The 12,679-nt window shown below is 44.8% G+C and overlaps 1 protein-coding gene across 10 annotated transcripts in view; it reads left to right on the forward strand.

Annotated features, from left to right (window-relative positions):
- LAMB3 (laminin subunit beta 3) overlaps positions 1 to 12,679 on the forward strand; it is a 141,771-nt gene that overhangs the window by 81,283 nt on the left and 47,809 nt on the right. The window lies entirely within an intron of this gene.

Genomic DNA, 12,679 nt, shown 5'->3' on the forward strand with positions numbered 1-12,679 from the left:
TTTTTTTTTTTTTTTTTTTTTTTTTTTTTTTTTTTTTTTTTTTTTTTTTTTTTTTTTTTTTTTTTTTTTTTTTCACTCCGGGCGCGCACGCCAGTGAGGACCTGGAGCCCTGGGAGGTATCGCGTGCATTTCCCACGTGACTCCTCCTTAGTGGTGTGGGTGGTGGCACAGCTTTCCTTGCCTGGAGTGGCCCGTAAGGGACCCCTAAAGAGGACATCGCGGGGCGGTGTTTTTATTAAGGGTTGTTGTCTTCCCACAGGTGTGGGGTTCGGAGGGGAGAAGGCAAGGGGGAGAGATCCTGGTAAGGAGCAGAACCAGGTCTCCAGGCTCTGTCTGTGCTTGTGTTTCTTTCCGGCCTGACTGGTTCTATTCACAGGTGCTTGCACCCCTAGGGTCACTTGACAGATAGTTACTTAACTGAGGGTGCCCTTTACGCAGGTGTGTGTGTGTGATGCCTCTCTGCGCTTGCCCCTGTTTGTATATGTACTTCTGTGTATCATTAAATCCAAATTATCCCCATTCCTACTTGGGGCTAGGGGGCAGAGAAGATGGAAGGGGATTGTGGATAAATTTCTGCTGGTGTGGAATGCAAATAGTTCATGCTCTCAGTAACTACTTGCCACTTCCCTGGGTCTGGGGTTGCAACACCACTGTGCCAGCTCAGCTTATAGAAACGGGCAGAAGGGTGAGAGTAGAGGGTTTGGGTAAGAGCTAAAGAGAGAACTCTTGGGGGGCGCCTGGCTGGCTCAGTTGGAAGAGCATGTGGCTCTTGATCTGTGGTCCTCAGTTCAAGCCCCATCTTAGGTGCAGAGATTACTTAAGTAAGACTTAAAAAAAAAAAGCATCTTGAACGCAAGGGAGGAGAGGAGAGAAAGATACATTTTGGCTTGGATTAAACATCATCACCCTCGGGTAGAGGGTGTAATGATTTAGCTTTGGTTATCCATTCACCGGAGTTAGCTAGCAATAGGGCAAAACAGAGGCAAGCGGGCCAAAGGGCTGCCAGCAGTCAAGAGGGAGAAGGGGGAAATCAGACTGGCCAGAAAATTGTAAAGGTCAGTGATGCAATCTTGCAACAGCCTCCTGTGGGGAGAAACAGGGACAGGGGCTGTTTCAAAGACTAAATGTTTGAGTCCTTTGGGGGGGGAGCCTGCGGAGGCAATTTCCCAGACAATTCAATTAAAAAAGACAACCGTAACAACTACCCTTTGCCTTGGCTATTAGCATTTAAGGTAGTAAGATTTGTGTGTGCATGTGGATTGGGCAAGGTTAGTTAAGCAGCTTTTGTAAAATTCTGCCTTTTAGTCTGCACCAAAGCAGTCAAGGTGACACGGGGCCAACCAAATGGGGGTTATTCCTAGGGGATGGTGAACCCTGCTTATTGTTTTTTTAATGTTGTCAGACAGGAAATTTCTGCAACAAGGGACGAAGTTGAGATTAATACTGATCTTGGGTCAGTCTGTCCTTTTTCTTTTTCTTTTTTTCTTTTTCTTTTCTTCTTTCTTTTAAAAGATTTTATTTATTTATTTGACAGAGAGAGAGGACGTATAAGAAGGGGAGAGGGGCAGTGGGAAAGGGACAGCAGACTCCCCACTGAGCAGGGAGCCTGATGGGGGGCTTGATCCCAGGACCCTGGGATGATGACCTGAACTGAAAGCAGACACTTAACGGACTGAGCCACCCAGGTGCCCCAGTCTTGGCATTTTCTTTGAATCTTCCTTAAAAATTGGAGAAGTCCCTAATTACCTGGCAGAAATGATACGCGAGTCTTCTCAGGATTTGTGAGTGTGCCAAACACTGTGGCTTCTGGAAGAGTGTATGATGTATACCTTACTATTGGGGCTTTCACCTGGTTCCTTTTCTGAAGGTGAGTCAGCCCAGCTTTGGTCGCAAAACTCCAAAATTGACCGGAAATCGACTCCATCGTAATCATTTCCGGTATTTCTGTAACTGAAAGAGGGAAACCACATGTCTTCGACAGTCAACAGACTGCAGTTTATCTGGGGTTCCCCTTTTTTGTGATTTACTGTGGTAGAGCACATTATTACCTGGATGAGTTTCCCTCTTTCCCTCTTTAATAATCTGACTTTGACCGCCAGACCCCGCCAGCTTGCTGGCCAGGGCTGGGCAGACAGCAGCAGGTGGTATGAATCGGTGCCAGTGCGTTTGGTGTTTCGGTTTAGGTGGTAGCTGAGTAGGAGATGGTAGGAGTAGAAGGCTGAGGAATCCAGGATCAACTTATGTTTAGGAATTTCTGGATAATTCCTCTGTCTAGGTGGGGAAAGAGAACCCAACTTCTAGGGTAGAGGGTTAGGTAAGGCTTGGGAAACTAAGCATGTGCCTCAACAGTGCTGATGTCACTTTAGAGACGGAAAGCCTTATGTTGCATCATGCGGGCCAGACCAGCTGTAGGGCGATCAGCCATTTCAGTGTGTCTAGGGCTGAGGGGCTTCCCCGAGTGCAGGACTCACAGGGCTGAAACTGGGACAGCTCTGGGCTAACTGGGATAGTTGGTCACCCTACCCTTGAGTCTATCCTAACATTTATTTATTTTTTATTTTTTTTAAAGATTTTATTTATTGATTTGACAGAGAGAGAGAGACAGCCAGCGAGAGAGGGAACACAGGCAGGGGGAGTGGGAGAGGAAGAAGCAGNTTTTAAAGATTTTATTTATTGATTTGACAGAGAGAGAGAGACAGAGCGAGAGAGGGAACACAGTCAGGGGGAGTGGGAGAGGAAGAAGCAGGCTCCCAGCGGAGGAGCCTGATGTGGGGCTCGATCCCAGAACTCCGGGATTACGCCCTGAGCCAAAGGCAGACGCTTAACGACTGAGCCACCCAGGCGCCCCTATCCTAACATTTAATTGTGCCATTTCTAGGAAGGTAGGAAAGGCCAGTTTAGAATTTATTTTGCTTTCCAAATCCCTTTCTCCCAAACATTAAAGTTAAGCACCCAGAGCCGTCTGCAGAGGAAATAATCACAAAGGGGTGGCAGGTGGTCCTAGGGGTGAGTGCAGAAGAGAGAGCTGCCCCCACAACTGTGCCTTGGGGATTTAAGGAACAGGACAGAGGCCTTTTGGATGATTGGTTGTATTTGAGCCTCAATTAGTAGTAGTAGTATTTTGTTACCAGCTCCTTGCTACCTACCAAAGTCCCTGCCCACCCCTAGTATTATAGGAGGCTGGAGGGAGGGGATCATGCATCATAGGCATGATAAAATCATGTAAATCTTAAAACTCCATTTTCCCCAGCCCTGGAGTTACTTTCATTTCACGTACACTAGTTTTGGAGAGCTTTCTTATCTCTCAAATATCAATGTGTGATTTTTGATTCTAACCTTCGTCTAACCTTTGTCTTCCTCTGGTTTTGTAGACTAGAGTTCTAGAGTCTAGACATTTTTTTTTCTTTTATTTATTTATTTGACAGAGAGAAAGACAGCCAGCGAGAGAGGGAGCACGGGCAGGGGGAGTGGGAGAGGAAGAAGCAGTCTCCCTGCGGAGGAGCCTGATGTGGGGCTCGATCCCAGGACTCGGGGATCACGCCCTAAGCCAAAGGCATATGCTTAATGACTGAGCCACCCAGGCGCCCCTAGAGTCTAGACGTTTCTGTGTGGATCTCCTGCTTTTATCACAAGCTTAACACACTTTAAATAAGACTCCCCGTATTCTCTGTACTCTCACAAACTAAGTCACCTTCTCAGTATCCTTATTGCTAGCAGTGGCATCTCCATTTTACCTGTTCTCTGGTCTTGAAATACTGTGGCATTTTCTTAGAGAACACTTTCCTGACCATTCTATCTCACCATTCCCTACCCAGTGCGCTGCTTTATTTTTCTTCATAGCACTTAGTACCTGACTTCATATTGATAGAACTATTGCTTTGTTTTTGTGTTATCTTCCATGCTCATTGGAGGTAGATAAGCTTCATGAGGGCTGGGACTGTATTTTGCTTTTCACTGTGTCCCCAGAGCCTCCTATGCCCCTTGGCATATGGTAGATCCTTAATAGGTAACTATGGGGTTAATGAATGTCTTCCCCATGGGACTGGCAGGGCAGGGACTATGTTTATTAAGTTTGCATGTAGTCAGACGTTTAGCGGATGCTCAAAGAAGCATTCAGGTTTTTTTCTTTTTCTTTCTCTTTCTCTTTTTCTTTCTTTTCTTTTTTCTTTTCTTTTTTTTAAGTAGGCTCTTGTGTCTAGCATGGAGCTTGAACTCATGACCCCAAGATCAAGAGTTGCACACTCTACCAACTGAGCCAGCCAGGAGTCCCATTGTTTTTGTTTTTCAACAGTTTTCTCTTTTCTCCTTCTCCTCCCGCTCTTCCTCCTTTTCCTCCTCCTCTTTTTTCTCTTCCTCCTCCTCCTTCTTTTGCCTTTAGTCCTCTCCTCTGTAATCTACCTCAAGCACTACCACCAAATAAATCTTCCTAAAATTTTTATTCTTAATTGCCTGCTTAAAGCCTGGGTCATTTCTTATTGCCTACATGGACTCCTGGGTTCTGCATATTGGATTTACTTGATTGATATTCTTGGAATCTGAGACTTCTGTGATCTGCTTTTCCCACTCATCTAACTTTATATTTCATTTTTCTCCAACAAGAACCCTTTGCTCCGCAGATGGGTTTCTCACGGTCCGAGAAACAGTCCATTCTCATTGTGGCTGCCTCACCTTTGCTCATAATCTTCTTCCTACCTGAAATGCTGTTCTCTTTCTACTGTGTCTTCCTTTCTTCAGTTCACGTGCTCCAAGAATCCAGCAGCACACCCTGATCTCCCCTTTCTGTGAATTCCAGCCACCCTTGTGGCTCGTCCTGCGCAGGTTGGCACTGTGTTGTGTACTGTTTTAAAGCTCTCTCATTGTTCCTTGTGGGCTTGCCCTGTCTCCATGGAAGACCAGATCTTTGTACCTTTCATGGTGCTAACATATAATAGGGGCTTAATCAATAATAGTTACATTGACCTGAAAGTCAGTATTGAGCTAGAGATCGCAAAATGATCAGATTCTCTTGGGAGGTTATTTTAGGCACGGTGGCTTGTCCTTGGCACTGAGCCTTGGGGTTAAGATTGCCCAAGACCTGGCAGCTTGGCTTAGTTCCTTCCACTCTGGCTTCCTCACCTTTCACTTGCACTCCCAACTTAGTGTCTGACATTGCAGCAATTGGCTTCCTCTGGGGCACTCCTCCACCCTGCTCCTGGGACCCCAGGGCCTTGACAAATCCACACTGGTGAACCCCTCATAGACAGTGTGCTTTAGTCCCTCATGGCTGCTGGCCAAGCAAAGCCACTATCTGCTGGACCACACAGGGTGTGCTGGGGGCAGCAACACCCTACTGCTCACCTCCCACCTGTGAACCACGCTACTCTGCTCTGTAAGTTTGAATCAGCACCGGGAATTTTCCCCAAGCTCAAATGCCACTTAGACTTAAGAGTATAGGGCTCTGAAGTCGAACAGACTTGTGTTCGTTCAAGACCTGGCTCCTCTTACCAGGGTCTGACCTTGGACAAGTGACTTAACTTCTCTAGTCTCATTTCCTCATCTGTAAAGTGAGGGTGGTGATCACACCTGTTAAATGAGGTGTGGTGAAGCCTGTATGAGCCGGAGCACTGGGAGAGGCTTAGCAGTCAGGCGTGAATGGAAGCAGTCAATACCCGTTATTGATTCAGTCATTATTCTGTTGTCTTTGCCCCCTGCTCAGGTCAGCAGTTCCTGTGGTCCTTTATCCCGGTCCAGGTCATTCACATTCCCTAGGTGGCATATAGGCAGCGATAAGGTCCAAAAATGTTTGTTGACGCCGGCCGTGTGTCTGATAACTGTGTTAGGTATAGTTATAGAAAGCAGAATACGACATTGTTTTTGCCCTCATGAGGCTCGTAGTCAAGAAGAGGACTCAGACATTAAGTTATTACAATATACTGGGATAAGCACAATAATAGAAATATATACCAGGTGAACAAATGGAATAGAATGAGAAGTGTATTGACTGATTCAGTTTGGGGAGGAGATTGTCAAGGAAGGCCTAAGAGTGGATGATGCCTGAGCAGCTGAGTTTTAAAGAATGGATGATGTTCACCAGGTGACTCTGGGAGGAAGTGGGGGTTCAGGGTTAGGGAGGCCTGGAGTGAGAGAGGGCTGTATGTAAAAAGGATGGTATGCATGAGAATACGTTGCATGGTCCAAGAGAAGTTAGGCAAGACTGGCGTCAGAGCATAAAGGATGAGTTTTGGGAAATGGCGGGAAATGAGCAGAAAGTAGGAGGCAGGAGCCATAATGAACAATTACCTAAATGGTTGCCAACATATGTGATGTCTTGGAACTATTGACTACTCCCTCCTTCTAGAAAGACATTCTCCTTGGCTTCCATGTCATCATATTCTAATTTTCCTCCTATTCTGGCCACTCATCAGTCTTGTTTTTTTTGTTTTGTTTTGTTTTTTGTTTTTTTCCTTCTCACTTTTGCCTTTAAAAAAAATTTTTTTTTAAGTAGACTCCATGCCCAGCATGGATCCCAGTCTCATGACCCTGAGATCAAGACCTGAACTGAGATTATAAAAAAAAAAAAGAGTCGGACACTTAACTGAGCCACCCAGGTTCCTCACCCTTTTGCCTTTTTTTTTTTTTAAAGATTTTTTATTTATTTATTCGACAGAGTTAGAGACAGCCAGAGAGAGAGGGAACACAAGCAGGGGGAGTGGGAGAGGGAAGAAGCCGGATCATAGCGGAAGAGCCTGATGTGGGGCTCGATCCCATAATGCCGGGATCACGCCCTGAGCCGAAGGCAGACGCCTAACCGCTGTGCCACCCAGGTGCCCCACCCTTTTGCCTTTTATATGACCTCTAAATATCAGCAGTTCTCCGGACTCAGTCCTGGACCGCTTTTTAACCTTTACATACTCTCTTTAGGTGACTTAGTTTACTTGTGAGGCTTCCATTATGCCTCTGTGCAGATGACATACACGTCTGAGCCCTGGACATCCATATCTTCCTGCCCAGGCTACATCTTGACTTGGATATCTTGCAGCTATCCAACTTTCTGTGTCTGAAGCCAAAGTCAATATTTCCACCCCCAAACCTTGTACCACCATCTTGCTTCGTCTAGTCTTACCATGAGTCTGGTAGCCCAGGTCCTAAGCCTAGGAGCCATCCTTTTCTCCTCTTTCTCTGTCACCTCTCATGTACGACCACTAAGACTTGTGATTTTGCCTCTTAAATATCTCCTGGCTTTATTTGTTTTCGATCCCCCTTGCCACCGTCCTAGTCTAAGCCCTCATCACCTCACCTGGATTGTTGCTATGGTCTTATAACTGGTCTCTCTGTCTTGGGTCTTGACCTATCCAATCCAATCAATTTAATTCAATCCAATGTAAACTTAAAAGAAAAAAGAAAAAAACAGATCTTATCACGTCACTCTTCTCTTTAAAACCTTTCAGTGGGGGGCACCTGGATGGCTGAGTTAGTTAAGTGTCTGCCTTCAGCTCAGGTCATCCTGGGATCGAGTCCCACATCAGGCTCCCTGCTTCTCCCTCTCCCTCTGCTGATCCCCCTGCTTGTGCTCTCTCTCTCTCTCTCAAATAAATAAATAATTAAAATCTTAAAAAAAACCCAATAAAACCAAAACCCTTCAGTGGATCCTCATGTTGCCCTTTGGATCATGGCCTGGATTCTTAGCATGGTGTATAAGTTCACCCGTGATCTTTTCCTTGTCTGTTTTTCCAGTTCACCGTATATCCCTCAATCCCTGCTCTCTAGGTGCCAGCCACACCGTTTGGTTCTTTCACAACTTCAGATCCTTCCTCATGTTGTTCTCTCCACCTCAAACACTTTCATCATTTCCCTTCATCTTATGGACTCGTGCTCATCCTTCAAGTGTCATTGTCCACTCATTGCCTTAGGGAGGCCTTCCTTGACGCTGAGGTGAGGGAAGCTCCCTGTGCTGCACGTTCCCATAGCCATCTTACTTTCCCTTTCACGACTCCATTGTGTGTCTCCATTGCCAGACTGTAAGCTCTGTGAGGGTGGGAACTATCTCTGTCTTGTTCAGTGTTCTCAGAGCTAGCACAATGCATTGTCTATTGAGTTATTTAATCATAGATATCAGTTTGTCTTGTATTGAATTGATTATCCTCTAGGCAGTGGGGAAAATTGATGTATTTCAGGCAGCGGAACAGTTCAATAAGGTTGGCGTTTTCAGTAGCTCACTATTGGCAGAGTGAAGAATGCACGGGTGGGGCAAGACTAGAGGCAACGAGTAGGATATTGTTAGAGTAATTTGGGCAGTGAGGGTCTGGGCTAAGACAGAAGTAATGGGGATAGAGGGAGACAGATTTGAGTGATGCACTGTAGGTAAAACTGGAAGGCTTAGTGCTGTAGAAGAGAAAAGGTGTCAGAGATGACTCCCAGGTTTGGAGAAGGAAGAAGGAGCACATTTGGGGAAGAAGAGAATGGGTACCATTTTGGATATAATGAGCTTGGACTGTTTATGAGACATGCTGGCAAAGGTGGTTGTTAGCAGTTGTATAGGAATCAGGAATCTGGAGCTCTGGAGAGAGATTGGGTTGTAAGTTGAGGATTTGAGAAGTTTCAGTGAGTTGGGGGTGGCCGAGATCTTGGGAATGGGGGAGATAACCCATGAGGGAATAGAGAGAGGATAAAAAGATGGAAATAAGGGGGCTGAGAATACACTAATGCTTGCCTGAGACTGGTGGTGAAGGAGAGCGATAGGTCTAATTCCCTAAGTCAGCTTGCAGAGTAGTTTGGTTCTAAGAGTATTAATCACAAAGTCTGATTTTCTTCCTTCACATCCAGAATCTAGGCCAAGAGCCCTCTTGGAATAAAGGGCTCATTTCTAATGTAATAGGCAGAATTTTAAGATGGCCCCTGATGTACAAGCCCTATAAAGCCCTCAGAATTTGTGAACATGATGGGATTGTCATTCCCATGATTAGGTTATATTATATGGACAGCTGATTTAATAAAATTAAAAATTCAGTTCTTCAGTCACTTGAACTACATTTCAAGCACTCAACAACCACAAGTAGTTAGTGGCTACCATATTGGACAGTGCAGATAAAGAACATTTCCATGGTTGCAGAAAGTTCTATAACGGAGCCCTGGGTCTCAATCCATGGAACTGTAGGAAACATCTGGGAAGTGGTTCTCCATTCTGGCTATAGATGCTGCCTGAATTCTTTGTTCCTCTTCAAAACTAAAACTGTTTATTAATGGTTGTCTACAATTACTGTATCCATTTCTTTATCAACCATTCACTCTTTTGCCCATGTCCATCTGGCTTCCATTTCCACACCCCCACCAAAAGCTAATGGGATATTTATTGAATGAATTAGATTTTATCATTTAACAGATAATAACTCTTCCTTCCTTCTAAAAACACCTTTTCTCTTTGCTTCAGAGATACTGCATTCTCCTGTTGAAGAACAGGAGAACACTGCACCCTTCTGTTCTTCATTGTACCTCTTCTTTCCAGATTTCCTTTGTTACACCTTTCTCTTCTATCAGTCAGTGGTTCTCAGCCTTGAACACACATTCGAATCACTGGGGAGCTTTTAAAGTTTCTGAAGGCCGGTCGAGATCAATTAAATCAGAAATTTCTCCAAGTAGGACCTAAAGATCAGTAATGTTTAAAGTTCTAAAGGTGGTTCTTTTGTGCATTCAATGTAGTGAATTGCTGCTCTTAATGTTGGGGGTTTTCTAGGGTCTTACCATGATCCCTCTTCTCCAGCTACATTATTTCCGTAGGTCAGTGGTTCTCAGTCCTGACTCCACTTTAGAATCATCCTGGGAGCTTTTAAAAGCCGTCATTGCCTGGGAGTTCCCCAAGATGGATCGACTCTAAATTCCTGAGGGTGATTCTAGTATCTCCTGGGGCTGGAGTAAGGCTTTAGAGGTCCTAAGCCCTGAAAAGATTGAGTTTTCTACCCTGCCCATATAAATCAAAATAACAACAATATTAAATCTTAAAATATAGATAGGAGGGATGTACAGCCTTCTAATTTTGCCTAAGGTGTTTACTTCCATATCTTAAAAAAATAATTAGATATAAAAATTGTGATACCTCTACTTTGCTGGCAACTTAAATACGTGTTTAGCCTGCCTTAGGAAGTCCGAATCTCAACCCAAGATCACCTCCTTGGAGCGACTTCTCTTATCCATCCTTTTTTTTTAAAGATTTTTAAGAAATTTATTTGATGGAGATCATGCGTGAGGGAGCACAAGCAGGGGGAACGGCAGAGGGAGAGGGAGGAGCAGACTCCCTGCTGAGCAGGGAGCCCAATGCAGGGCTCCATCCCAGGACCCTGGGATCATGACATGAGCCAAAGGCAGATGCTTAGCTGACTGAGCGACCCAGGCGTCCCTTATCCATCCTTTCTAAAGTGGCACTCCCAACAGCCTGAGATCCTCATCTGTTATATCATCCCATTAAAAAACATTTCATAAAAAGTGTTGGAATTTGTAATTGTTAGATTTAGTTTTTGGTTTACTTGTTTATTGTTTGTCTCCTCCACGATGTCAGGGTCTTGTCTTTTTTGCTGCTATCTTTTGTGTCCCCATCTAGCACAATGGCTGGTAAAAATAAGTGTTCAATAAATATTTCCAGAATGAATGAATGAACGCACACCGATGTATGGCAAATAGCAGTGAGTAGATGAATCCCAAGGCAGATAGGCCACCTTGGGTTGTCACTGTGTAAAAGGCTATCTTTCTGGGGTGGGATGGGAGAAGTGAGTTCATGAAGGGAGATCCTTGTTTCCAGCAACCTGGTCAAGGCTTGGAGCAGCAGGCACATGCCATGATGTCGGATGGACGCCAGCAAATATTTATTTTTAGGTTGTAATTTCCCTGTATCACCTCCAAATTTTCAGTAAAATTTCTTAAATTCAACAGCTGTGTGTTTTGTTCCTTGGGGAATGGAGGAAGGACTGTGTGTTCATGTTTGGGGTCAAAATGGGCTGGTGAGATGCTTAAAAGAGCTAGGAGTGTTTGAAGGCAAATAGCAACTAGAATGAATTTGAATTATCTGCTAGCATCTCCCTAGAGTTGTCAGCATTATGGTTATTTGGATAGTAGACAAAAGGGTGATTTGGAGAGCTAAGAAGTTGAGGTCACTCTGGTTACATAATTAATAAGTTATTTGGTAATTATGTGTTCAGTGGCTGTGTCTCATGAGACAACAGTCTCCCTCTGGACAGTGATTCTGTCTGACTTGTTTACTCCTGGTCACTGGATGCCTGGCTTGATGGGTGCTCAGTAAATATTTGTTTTGCAAATGAATGGTTCTGGATGTTTTTGTGTTTCTGGGTCAAAAGTCAGAAGGGTCTGCTGACATGTGATGAGGAGGACTGGAAGAAAAGCCCAGGCTCTGAGGATGCGAACCACGTAGAAGCTGGGGGTAGAGGGGTGTTCTGTACAGACAGGTTTGTTGGGAGGATTCAGATCCAAGCTCAGACCCCCAGGACGGCTGGAGGGATAACAGGACACTGTTGATCCCTAGTCAGTAGACTTAGAGAAACAAGTATTCTGAGACCCCACTGGGTTGTGGGAAGGGGTGTCTTAATGTCTTAGGCTTGGTGCTCATTGGCCCAGGGTTGGGATAGGCCTAAGATGACTGGTGGGACACATTATCTTAGGTGGCACAGGAACAGGCAGGGATTGACAGACCTTTGGCTATACATGTTCCTGGATTCTCTGAGGGTGACAAAGAACCCTTAAACATGTTGAGTTCTTTTGTCCTAAGACACTCTCTCCATTTGTGCCCTCCTCTCCTCTGGCCTCACTTGATCCCTTCCATCCCCTCTGCAGGTTTTAAAAGCTGGGTCTTGTATGCTCTGAGTGCCTAGGTCCATAGCCTGACTGCAGAAGTATTTTAGTTCCCCAAACCAAAAATACTGCCATTTTGATTCCTGGCCTTTCTGTCCCCAAGGACCAGCCATGGTGGATGGAATAGGAAGCCTAAGCTTGGGGACCTATTGATCAGTGGATTGACTCACGGTGAATTTTCCCAGGTTCCAGTTCTCAGGAGAAAAAATGCTTATTTTTCTGGATGATTTTTCTCTGCATGTTGTCTTGACAGAGAGTTATGCAGTAATATTCATGGCATCATATTTTTCAACACTTTTTGTTAGGTCTCCCCTTGCCCCATGGATCCGTACTAATAAATCAGTATTTGTTTATTGAGCATCTACTATGTGCAAACACTGGGTTATGCACTCATCAGGGGATAAAAAGAATGGCTAAAGGTTGTTCCTGTTCTCCAGGAGTTTACAATCCAGGTTTAGGGACAAATTACAAAATAACTAAAAGTTAAGTAACCATAAATACGTAAATTTGACATAGAAGGGGTTTACAAACAGAACAGAACTGATTGGTACTAAAATTGTATAAGGTCTGCTGCTGGGATTTGAGGAGAATTTATGGAGAATACCAGAGAAGTCATCACTGATCCAGGACCCTGATCTGAGTCTTGGATTTAGAACTTATCCAAGTGTGAGAGAGGTGGAGACATCAGTGTAGATGAGCAGAGCTGGATGAACTGAGCCGAAGTGCGGTCAAGGGAACGGAATGGCTGGATCAGAACACCATGTGAAGGGGGGCTGTGTGAGATAAGGTCAAATGTGCAGCTTTTGGGGGGCACCTGGGTGGCTCAGTCGTTAAGCATCTGCCTTTG

The sequence above is a fragment of the Ailuropoda melanoleuca genome, chromosome 8 (genome assembly GCF_002007445.2).
Source record: "Ailuropoda melanoleuca isolate Jingjing chromosome 8, ASM200744v2, whole genome shotgun sequence".
NCBI lineage: Eukaryota > Metazoa > Chordata > Mammalia > Carnivora > Ursidae > Ailuropoda > Ailuropoda melanoleuca.